The sequence below is a fragment of the Protopterus annectens genome, chromosome 13.part0, assembly GCF_019279795.1.
Source record: "Protopterus annectens isolate FY-2018-M chromosome 13.part0, PAN1.0, whole genome shotgun sequence".
Taxonomy (NCBI): domain Eukaryota; kingdom Metazoa; phylum Chordata; order Ceratodontiformes; family Protopteridae; genus Protopterus; species Protopterus annectens.
Genome location: NC_056747.1, coordinates 392,023,138 through 392,035,552, shown reverse-complemented (window position 1 = coordinate 392,035,552; position 12,415 = coordinate 392,023,138). Strand labels below are relative to the sequence as shown.

General features: G+C 43.8%; 1 protein-coding gene across 1 annotated transcript in view; it reads right to left on the bottom strand.

Annotated features, from left to right (window-relative positions):
- Positions 1-12,415, bottom strand: part of ARID3A (AT-rich interaction domain 3A) — a 1,395,207-nt gene that overhangs the window by 118,837 nt on the left and 1,263,955 nt on the right. The gene's annotated exons all lie outside the window — the stretch shown is intronic.

Below are 12,415 nucleotides of genomic sequence, written 5' to 3'. Positions count from 1 at the left end.
TGTATTCCTTCCCTTTTTATACCATTTTTGGGATGCTGTTGTTACCATTGCTGGTATCTGACTTTCTGTAGTTGTCTGTGCTGGTGTTGCTTTCTGTTGTTGTTCTTTCTTTACTCATGTTGGACAAGCCCACTGGTTTCAAAAAGTGCACTTCCTGTGGTCATAAAACCCCTAACTCAGATGCTTATGTCTGGGGGCCGGTCACCTTAATGAAGATTGTGATATTTGCTCAGGTTTTAATTAATCTTAGAGTCTTGGTCGAATGAAGAAATAAGTTGGTGTTTAAAGGTTTGCTTCCTTCTTCCTCTCCTCCGGTGTTTGGAGCTCTTCCTTTCACCAAGAAGCCCAGGGATAAACCTAAATGGGAAAAGACAACTGAAAATGTAGAGAATCTAAGGAGCCAAGGAAGTGTTTCCCTGACTGCTCTCCTAACTTGGCTCTGGCTTCGATTCCACCTTCTAATGTTCAGAAGACCTCAGCTCCAACTACACCCTCAAATCTGATCCTTTCCTCCTCTAAATTACCTTCTTGAAGGCTATTTAATTTCTTCCTAGAGCCGATATTTCCAGGACTACATTTCCCATTTCTGCAAGACACACTCCATAGGGCTTTGAGACCGTGGTCTACTTCTTCATCCGTCAGGCCTACTAGGTGTCTGTCTGAAGTAGTTGAGGAACTTCATCCAGAATGAAATTCTTTCTGCTGCATCTCCTATCAGAACCACGAGCTTTGGACCATTCCAGACCCCCTGTTGTTGCTCCTACTGCAGTCCACCCCTCTGCTTCAGATACATCAGATCCTAGACTTCCAGAATTGTCTGTCAGATCTGAAGGTTTGGTCCTGTTTGACTCCGGTGTCTTCTCTGATCCATCCAGTGCTGAGCCTGGTAAAGCTGTAGGGCTGTTGGAGGTGTAGCCTCGGCACTGGCTCTGGGCATGAGATCACGACTCAAGAGACTCTCTGTGATGCATCTTCCCCTTAGGGCTTCAGTGTTAGCTCTGTTCAAACTTCTGCTTCGAGACAAGTTCAGAGGTGCTGTCGGAGCTATCATAGGTGGATCTGGTTCCTACTGGGTGAACCATCTTTTGATGAGACATTACATTGAGGCACTATCTGCTTGATTTGGTGGTATCACAGGTGGATGTAAAAGACCCCAAAGTACCTACTGAAAAAAGGAAAGCTCCCTTATTGCCTGGCTAAATCTCCCCTCTTAGTATAAATACCACCTTGGATCTCCCCTGAATACAGGCCACTGACATAATGGGACTAACCTGCTCAATAGAGAATGAATAAATTAGTTTGGTACCAAAATGATTAATTTGCTGGGGCATTCCTATGCACGGCAATCAAATATCAGGTCATTCAGTGCACTGTATAAAAAAAAAAGAACAGAAGAGCTGTAGTGTTGCTATGGGTGGGACAGAGTCATTCGTTATCTAAGAAATACTGGTGGAGGGACACAAGTAATGTTACAGATGAAGAGCTGCCTTACATTCTCTTCCTTTTCTATTGAAGTGGAACACAGAGAATCATGCAAAGCTGATTGTTACATACAGTAAAGGGCATGTCAGTTTACTTCATCTCATGTATGCCTAACCTATTTTCAGACACATGGCATAATCTTGAGCTCCATTTATAAGGAATGGAATGTCATTGGGGCATTTCCTACTGCTTGAGGACAAGCTTAGACTGGATAGGTTTTGTGCTCATTACCCATGATGAGATTTTCTATAAAATGTCAGTGTTCCAGTCTTGGAAGAGCTGTGACACATCTAATTGGCTAGATGTATTCTTTTGTGTGTTGTCAGGCTGTGCATCTCAGTCTGTCTGGTCACTAAGAAAGTTATATATTCTTTGCGTCTGAGCTATCTGTAACCTACCTAATGAAAGCAAAGCTCTCTCCCAGTAATAAATATATTTAGAAGGTCTCAGTTCAGTTTCCCATGTAAATCGAGATTTGTGGAGCCATATTTTCTTATTTCACTGGAAGGAAGTTACGGGGCAAATGTCAATCATTTTGGACAATATTTCTTGCTTTGTCAAGTCATGTGTAGAATGTAGGTCAGAGGAAGGTCTCGGTAATATACAAGTGTTATACTACTACTACTGGATTAGTCTGGTCTTTTCCTAACAGATTGGTAATGAGTCAGTCTTACATTACCCCTGCATCAGGAATGTAATGAATGTCTACTCAACAGGTTACGTGCAGAACCCTGCAGTACTGAAATGCAACTCATTATCACATTATTCATTTATAATATGTGTAGTTACAGTATAACAATGATTCATCATCACTTGTCAGGTGCAACTCTCAGCAGCTGCCACTGTTATTCACATTACTAAAAGTTCTTATCACACTGATGAATGTACATGACAGACTTTGGGTTTCTGTCTATGTGGAGTCAGATTCCTGCACCCAACCCCCGTTTTTTTCATATTTTGGTAAATAACTCTGCTAGGGAAGACATCAACATGGTAAGTAAGACCTTAATTTGAAAACAGTTTTACTCCTTACAACATGATAAAAAACTGTGCCTGTATTCTGTACACATGTACAGAAATCTCAGTTTTTTTAAGGACTGGGGTTATGAAAATTGATATTTTTTCATATTTTAGTAAATGCTTTGGAAAGGAAAGATGTCAATGTGCTAAATAATACCTAATTTTGAATCCAGTATTAGTCCTTACAACATGGTAAATGAACTCTGCCCATGTGATGTACACATGTACAGATATCACAGTTTGTTTAGGGCTTAGGTTATGGAAATTATGATTTTTTTTATATTTTGGTCAGTAACTTTGCAAGGGAGCATCTGAATGTGCTAAGTAAAACCTCACTTTAAAGACAGTATTGATAGTTCCAAGATGGTAAAAGAGCTGTGTTTTATGTTGTACACATATACAGATATCAAAGTTTGTTTTGGACTTAGGTTATGGAAATTATGATTTTTTTCATATTTTGGTAAATAACTTTGCAAGGAAGCATGGCAATGTGCCAAGTAATACCTCATTTTAAAGACAGTTTTACTCCTTGCAACATGGCAAAGGAACTGTGTCTGTGCACTGTACATATGTACAGATATCACACTGTTTAGTCTTGTAGGATTATGAAAATTATACATTTCCAATACGTCTCATTATTATGCCCATATCTTTGCAATGGAGCAAGGTGATGACACAAATGATGCATCATTTTGAAGCTGACATTGAGTTGCACAACTTCTACACTGATATGTAGTCTCTGTCTGTTACAGGTGATGAGATATGCTTTGTTTATCAATTATGAGAAATATTATATTAATCATATTTCTGTGAATATCTCCATAAAGGAGCATCACACAGTAATGGTTAAGGTATCATTTTAAAGCTGACATTCATACAAAAAAATTAAATACAAATTGTATGGGTCTACATGGTACATTGACAAAGATATTGTGCTTTGCTTTTCCAAAAAGGTAAAAATATGCACAATATCAACATTCCTTGCCAAATATTTAATAATGACTTTAATATGCACTATCAACATTTGACACTGTTGGAAAGGACAGTGTCTGCTGAACAACTTTCACATTTACATTTTTAGTCTAGCTCTTATAGTTAAAGAGTTATGAACATTTGTTTTCTGTATGGTATTAGAAATGGATTTTCTGAAAATGAGTTCAGGCTGCACTATTGTTCCTATGGTGGAATTAAGCAGGCAGCTTTTTCTGAGCTGCTCTGGAATGAATGAGCTAAAGCAACCTAAAGGCTTCGGTATACTGGCTGGACATTGGGCTGCCCATAGCAAGGGATCCCTATTGTAAAGAATACTGTAACAGTGAAATGGAAGGGCATCTGCTCTCATCTCCAAGACACATGCGTGAAATTTGGCCCTCCACTGTTGACCACATTCCTTGTCTTACCATCAAAATGGCTCTCCCTCAACCTAGAAGGGTGGCATCTGTGGTGAATGTGGCCTTGACAGCAGGTGGTTGAAAAGGTCGGTCCTGCACTACTGCTGGAGACATAATCTACCAACCTATGAGGTTCCTGCATACTTACGTAAAAAATAGTAGTATAAGAGCTTACTATAACCACAGATGTCCTTCTCTTCTCATGTTGCAGTATTCTTCACCTTAGGGGTGTTGCTGCCTGCAACACCGGACATCCGGCCAGTATACCAAAGTCTTGAATGCAGGGGTATGTGCGACGTTGCATGTAAGAGCCATAAACTGACGTTGCCTATATCTGTGACATCTGCATGTACCCAATTTAGAACTGGCTGCCGCATAAAGAGAGCCCTTCAGGAATAGTAGTACAGAAGTATGAAACCCCTCCCAGACACAAGGTCAGTAGTCACGGGAAGGACCCAGATATAATATGGTCAAAGAGAAGGGGGGGTAGGTGGGTGGGAGTGAATACTGCAACATGGAAGAAAAGGACATCTATGGTTATGGTAAGTTCTTATACAACTACTCTATGTTCTTCTATTCTCGTGTTGCAGTACTCTTCAACTTAGGGAGAGTACCAAAGCTCTCTAGGTAGTAATGCAGGGGGCAGAGTCTATGAGACTCTGCAGAATAGACCTAGCAAACCCTGCTCTAGCCCTGGAGATGGAGTCCAATTTGTAATGGTTGGTGAAGGTATGTACTGAGGACCAAGTAGCTGCCTTCAGAAGAGAATAATCAATGCCCTTGAAAAAGGGCTGCTGAAGAGGAAACAGCTCTGGTGGAATGGGCTTTGACAGATATATTCAACTGTTTTCCATGAAAGGAATAGCAAAAGGCAATAGCCTTACAAATCTAAGGGGCAACTGTCTATTTTGACACAGCCTTGCCTAGGCCCCTTGGATGAAAGGAGACTAAGTTGATCAGACTGTCTGAAGGATTTGGTCTTGTCTAAGTAGAACCTCATTTGCCTATGAGCATCCAAGGAGTGCAAGGTCTTTCCTGAGGAGTTCTGTGGTTGAGGGTAGAAGACAGGAAAGTTAATTATCTGGTTTAGGGATATCTCATTAACTACTTTTGGCATGAAGGAAGGGTTAAGTCCTTAGAGAAACCCTATCCTTATGGAAAACGAGGTAGGGAGGTGAAGCCATAAGGGCTTGGATCTTAGATACCGTACTGGCAGAAGTGAGAGTCACTAACAAGACTGTTTCCAGGTACAAAACTTGAGAGGAAGAATGGGCTGGCTCAAAGGGAGCTAGTGTAATTTTTCTTCAGCACAAAGTAAAGGTCCCAAGGTGGGGGAATGGGCTTATGAGGAGGCTCAATATGAAGGACCCCTTTCAAAAATAGCTCGACATCTAGCCTGGAAGCCAGAGGTGGAGTCAGGGGAAGGCAAGCAGAAATGGCAGAGAGATGCACTTTCACTGAAGAATAAGTCAACCCTGAATGCAGCAATTCACACAGGTAGGAAAGGACCAGTGGAACATAAGCTCGAGATGGGTCCTGTTTACTCTTACGGCACTAATTGGAGAATCTTTTCCATTTGAATAAATAGCTTCTCCTAGTACTTGGTTTTCTGGCCTCCTGCAGAACATTGAGTACGTCCTCTGAATATAGATGCCTAAAGGGGATCAAAACTCCATCACCCACACACTCAGATTGAGATTGAGAAGGTGGGGATGAATAAGGGACCCCTTGTCTTGTGAGAGTAGGTCAAAGCGGTGAGGTAACCTGTGGTGATGGCCCTGGGCTAGATGAAAAAGTAGGGGAAACCAATGCTGTCTTGGCCAAAAGGAAGTCACTATCAGGATTTTTGGTTTGTCCTTTTGTACTTTCAGGAGGCCTTTGTGACTCAAAGGGAATGGTGGGAAGGCATAAAGGAACATTCCCTCCCATGAGAAGAAGGCGTTCACCCTCCAGGCTTGTGGATGAGGAAACATTGTGCAAAAGAGAGGCATCTGTCTGTTCTGGGAGGAGGCATACAGATCTGCCTGAGAAATACCCCACCTGTGAACTAGATCCAGAAACACCTCCCTGTGAAGCATCCATTTGCGGGAGGGTGTTAAGGTCCTTGCTCAGGGTGTCTGCATCACATTGTCTTCTGATGGGATGTAAACTGCCTGCAAATGAATCTGCAGTGTTGTAGCCAGGGACCACATTTGAAAGTACGGTTGTGTACACTTACCATAAATGTAGACGTTCGAGTGTCTTCACTGTTGCAGTCATCACTGTAGGGTTCTTCCTGCCGGCAGGCAGCCCTCAGTCGGCCAGAATCCCAAAGTCTGGGTCTGGCGTCGGCTGTTCAGTCATCCTCCCTGACGTCAGAGCGCCAGGGGTACAAAGCTCCCAGCCGACGTCATGTTCTCCAGTTTTTCTTGCCCCAGATGTCAGGTGCCCAAAAGTAAAGGCTAAAAGTAAGGTACAATAAAACCCCATACCCTGTAGCAAATACGCCTCAGAAGAAGGGTGAAGCAGGGAACCACACTAATGAGAGAAAAAGAGGGGACAGGGGGGTGGGTAACCCAGACTGCAACAGTAAAGACACTCGAACATCTACATTTATGGTAAGTGTACACAACTGTACTATGTTCATCATGTTTCACTGTTGCAATCATCACTGTAGGGTTGAATCCCAAAACTGAGATAAAGGGTGGAGGTTGAGTAGAAGAGACGGCTAGCAGGCCTTGCAAGACTGCAGAAGCAAAGCCTGCCCTGGACTTAGAATAAAGAGGTAGATTATAGTGCTTAGAGAAAGTATGCACTGAACTCCAAGTTGCAGCTTCCAAAATATCTTTGGTAGGTACTCCCCTGAGAAAAGCAGCAGAAGTAGCAGCAGCTCTGGTGCAGCGAGTCCTGATTTTTCCTGGGATTTGCTTTCCATGATGAGAGTAACAAAATCTGATTCCATGAGCAATCCATTTAGAAATGGTATGTTTTGAAATAGCCTTGCCCTGGGAATTTGCTGCATAAGAAACAAACAGTTGTTCTGTTTTTCTGATATCCATGGTTCTGTCCAGGTAAAAACGAAGCTGCCTGTGCACGTCCAAAGAATGCAAGATCCTCTCCCCCTTATTTTGTGGATTGGGAAAAAAATTTGGCAGGTGAATAGTTTGGTTTAAAGCCACTTTAGAAACCACTTTAGGCATGAAAGTAAGGTTAGTCCTTAAAGAAACCCTGTCTTGATGAAAAATAATGTAAGGTTCCACAGCCATGAGTGCTTGTAACTCCGAGACTCTCCTGGCTGAAGTCAAAGCCAGTAGGACAACGGTCTTCCATGATAAATACTTTATATCAGATGTGGCAGCAGGCTCAAAAGGAGGCAGAGTAAGTTTTTCCAGAACATAGTTGAGGTCTCAGGCAGGTATGGGTGATATCCTAGGGGGCCTTAAATTCTTTGCTCCTCTGAGATATTGTTTCAGAAGTGGATGTGAAAAAAATGGAGGATCTGTATTGTAATGTGCAGAGATAGCTGAGGCATGTATTTTTTTGGAGGAAAAGGATAAACCTTTAAGCAACATGTCTGTCAGGTAATGTAAAATCAATGGAATATTAGGAATGAGAGGATCTGAATCCTGAGCATGCATCCAGGTGCAAAATCTCTTCCATTTACCTTCATAAGATTTTCTAGTGCTAGGTCGTCTGGCTTCTAAGATGACATCCATGACCTGTTTAGAAAGGATAGCATTAATCATAGATCCTGAATACGCCAGACTGCCAGGCTGAGAGTTTTGATATGAGAGTGCAGAACCTGGCCCTGGTGTTGGGACAAAAGATTTGGAATCTGAGGTAGAATCCAAGGAGGCTCCTGGGATAGATTCATCAGTGGTGAGTACCAAAATTGTTGAGGCCAATTTGGGGCCAGTAAAATCATCTTTGGTTTGTCTTGTTTTATCTTTAATAACACCCGTGGAAGAAGAGGTAGAGGGGGAAAGGCATACACCGAGAGGTTCCTCCAACTGAATGAGAGAGCATCCACTTTCCACGCTAGTTTGTGATATGTCCTTGTGCAAAAAGTCTAACTGGTAGTTGAGGGGAGATGCAAATAGATCTATGTCCGGGTAGCCCCAGGCTTCTGTAATCATCTGGAATATTTGGGTGTCTAGCATCCACTCGTGTGGGTCTGACAGGCTCCTGCTCAGGCTGTCTGCCAGAATATTTTGTTTCCCTGGCAGGAACTGAGGTTGTAGGTCCACTTTGCAAGCTAGTGCTTTGTTCCATAGAGTCATTGCTAGTCTGCAAAGGGGGTAGGAGTGTGACCCCCCCCTTGCTTATTTATGTACCACATAACTGTGGTGTTGTCTGTCCATATCAGTAGTTGCCCTGGCTGTAGAAGATCCCTGAAAGCCAAGAGGGCATTCTGCACAGCTAACATCTCTTTTAGATTGATATGTAGGTGCTTCTGATCCTCTGTCCAAAAACCTTGCAGGCCTTTCCCCTGCAAGTGTGCTCCCCATGTGTAATCCAAGGCGTCCATGGTTAACACTTGGTAGGCTGGAGGCAAACTGAAGGCTTTCCCTTTGTTTTGAAGACATGCCATGGCCCACCAATGGGATTCCTTTTGCAGGCAAGGCAAGACAGCAATGTGCGTGTCTAGACTGTGACAATGCTGGGACCATACGCTTTTTAGGTACCATTGTATCTTTCTCATATGCAGTCTTGCATATGGTATGAAAAGGATGCAGGAGGCCATGTAGCCCAAAGCCTGCAGGAATTTCCTTGCAGTTAGCTGAGACATTAACGCCAGGGTTTTGAAAGTTGAAGCCAGCTGAAGTTGTTTTTCGGATGTCAGGAATGCCATCTGGGTTGTTGTGTTTAAAAGAGCACCCAGAAAAGTTATCTGTTGTGTGGGTGTCAAATTTGACTTTATGTTCACAGTGAATCCCAGGTACTTGAGTAGATTTTGAACAAATTCCAGGTGCTGGAGTAAGACATCCTTGCTGTCTGCTTGACTAAGGCAGTCGTTCAGATAAGGGTAAATTTGAATTCCCTTGATTCTGCAGTAAGCTACTACTGGTGCCAGGCACTTGGTGAAGACCCCGGGTGCAGTAGACAAGTCAAAGGGCAGCGCAGAGAATTGGTAATGCTTCGAGCCTGCCTTGAACCTGAGGTATCTTCTGCACTCCTGTCTGATAGGAATGTGTAGGTAAGCCTCCTTTAAATCCAATGTCACCATCCATGCATTTTTGCTCAACATTGGCAGGAGCTGCTGCAGAATAAGCATCCTGAACTTTGGTATCTCCAGGAAAGTATTTAAGACTGATAGATCCAGGATGGGTCTCCAAGAATTTTGTTTTCTGGGAACTAGAAAGAGTCTTGAGTAAAAGCCTTGCCTCGTCTCTGATTCTGAAACCAGTTCTATGGCCCTCATAGCCATGAGGGATCCCACCTGGTTTAATGCGTCTGCCCATTGGTGTTTTGGTAGGTCTGGTCATCTGTTTGGTCTTGACAAGTAATGAAAGTGGAATTTGCAACCTCTTGAAACTACATCCAGAACCCACTTGTCTTGGGTTATGCAAGTCCAATTTTGTTGAAAAAGAGAGAGTTTTCCTCCTAGAGGGGCTTCCAGGAGAGAGGTTCCTGGAGGCAGGGGGAGTCATTGAGCCTGTTTCCTATAAGATTGATGTCTGTCCTCTCCACCCCTGGGGGTGGAAGCACTCCACTGTTAAGGTCTATAAGAGGTCTGTGCTTGGGCCCTCCCTCTGGGGCGCCTATATCTACCCCTCTGAGGCCTGTCCGAGCTGGGAAAGGACCAATTTTTAGTTGGCCAATTTCTGCTAAATCTGGGGGCTGAACTTGTAAGAAATCCTTAACCATTTGCATGGATTTTGCCTTATCCTCCATTTTCTTTATCACCTCTTCAGCCTTAGACCCAAACAAAACATTATGTTGAACAGGAGCATCCAGTAACTTTGCTTTCACTTGATCAGGCAAATTTTGTTCCTTTAACCAAGCATGCCTTCTAATGACCGTGCCAGTGACAGCCTCCAAAGCATCAAAACCACAGTGTAAGGTACGTTTCCCCACCTGCTCAGTAGCATGCATCAAACTGTGTAATTCCTTATTATCTGCACATGCAGAAATGGTACCTAGCTTTTGTTTCATAAGACAGAAGAAATTGCTGATATTTTAGCATATGAAATTGACAATTTAAAGCCCTAATGGATAAAGTAGCAGAAGTGTACACTTCTTTGCCCCATCTCTCCAAAGCTCTAGAATCCTTATCTGACTGAATAGGGTTCTTAGCGGTGGCGGCCTTAACACCCTTAGGACCCTGAGAAATGGTTTCTGGATCAGCAGTAGGATTTTTATAAAGAAACTGGTGGGAGTCAGGGACTCTGTAATATCTATCAGGCTTTGCAGGGGCTGGAGGAAAGGAGTCAGGAGTTAAATTAGCCTCAGAAAAGACATCATCCACAATATCCAAAATAGGAGGAATAGCCAGGGGTCTGTGTTGGGGAAGAAGAAGGAAATCCCTAAGCCTTCTCTTAGATTCAGAGTACTCTTGTCCTTTCCTATGAAAATGTTCCCTCAAGTCATGTAAAGTTTCCCCAAAGGAAAAATCCTCAGGGGGAGAAGCTGAAGGAATGGATTCCTCAGCATCAGAATCCTCATAAGGAGGGAAAGTATAATCCTGTTCAGAGGAAGACACTGAAGAAATAGATGCCTGATCAGAGGATTCATAGTCCAATTCTTGTCTTGGCCTTTTGTCTGGAGGGGGATGTGAACCCCTAATCATAGTTAGTAAGTCCTCCATTTTAAGCATTTGTTTTTGTGATTTAGGTCCGGTATCAGAGGAGGCCTGGGCTTGAGTCTTTGTTTTTGAAGGAGTCTTTGCCTTTATCTGAAGCTGCGTAGGCCTGAAAACCCCCTCGGAAGCCGGTACCTGCACAGTGGCTCCGGACCCATCCGAGGGAGCATTGTCCGAAGGTCCTGCACCTGGAGTACTCAAAGGCCTAGTTGGCTCTTTGTGGGAGTCCATTTCAGCAAGCGGTTCTGTAGTGGCCGATGACAGGGGCTGCAAAAGCGCCTTGCTGACGATGGCTGAACCTGCAGCTGGCTCTGCTTGTAAATCGTCATCTGATTTGGACCTCGGAGGCCTGTCCTTATCCTTGCGCCTTTTGTGAACTCCGGTTGTCGGAAGCGTGTCCGACGACATATTGTAATTAAATCGCCTGCCAAAGTAGTGAAAAGCAAAATTGTATCTCCACTTAATAGTACGTTGATTAAATCTAGCACAAAACCGACAACTAGCTACGTCTTGGTCAGGGCCTAGACAAGGAATACAGTAAGAGTGGAAATCCTTATGAGGTATTTGCTTCCCACATGAAATACAATTAACTTTTTCTGACATCGGACTGGAGCAAGAAAAAAGTTTCCCCAACGGGGTACTTCGCTTTGAGAAGAAGAAGAAAGTCTTCGGAATGAAGCACCAAAAATATCAGGAGTCAGCTGACCGGCACTTGCGAACTGCTTCCACCGCACGGCAAGAAAGACTGGAGAACATGACGTCGGCTGGGAGCTTTGTACCCCTGGCGCTCTGACGTCAGGGAGGATGACTGAACAGCCGACGCCGGACCCAGACTTTGGGATTCTGGCCGACCGAGGGCTGCCTGCCGGCAGAAAGAACCCTACAGTGATGACTGCAACAGTGAAACACGATGAACATCTGCCAGACTGCCAAGTGGGTAGGATTTTGTTCCTCCTCCTTTATATACCACAGGACTGTCATGTTGTCTGTGATGACCTTCAATGTGCCTGGCAAAAGAATCTCTTGAAAAGCTTGTATTGCCAAATAAAGGGCCCTTAATTCCTTTAGATTGATGTGGTTCTTTCTTTCTAGAATGGACAACTCCCCTTGCACCTTGTGCTGGATGTTGGCACTGTGAAGGATAGCCCCCCACCCTAGATCTGATGCATCTGTGTAAATATGCTGTTTGGGTGGAGGAATCTGTAAGTGCACCCCTGATTGTGAGTGATGGCAGAGATCCACCAGGTGAATTCCAATTTTAAACGGTGGGGGGGGGGGACACACACACACTCATTTCCAAGGGGTGAACGTGTTGGTTCCAAGAGTTTCTCAATACCCACTGAAACTTCCTCATGTGCATCCTGGCTAAAGGGATCATGGGGATCAAGGAAGCCATGAGCCCCAGGACTCTCAGGAACTGTCTGGCTGAGATGGATGGTAGTGGTAGTAGGGTTTGGAAAAATTGGAGGAGGAATTCCTTTTCCTGGGCAGGGACAAAGACTGACATCAAGTCTATCCTTATCCTGCACCCCAGGAAAACGGTATCTTGTGAGGGGGTCATTTGGGACTTCAAGTGTTTCACAGTGAAACCTAGATGTTGCAAAATCCTGCAAACCCAGTTCAGACATTGAGACAGGGTGAGTGTGTCCTGGTGTAGGATCAAGAGATTGTCTAAGTAAAGGTAAATTTGTATTCCCTGTAGTCTGCAGTAGGCAATGACCGGGACTAGACATTTGGTGAT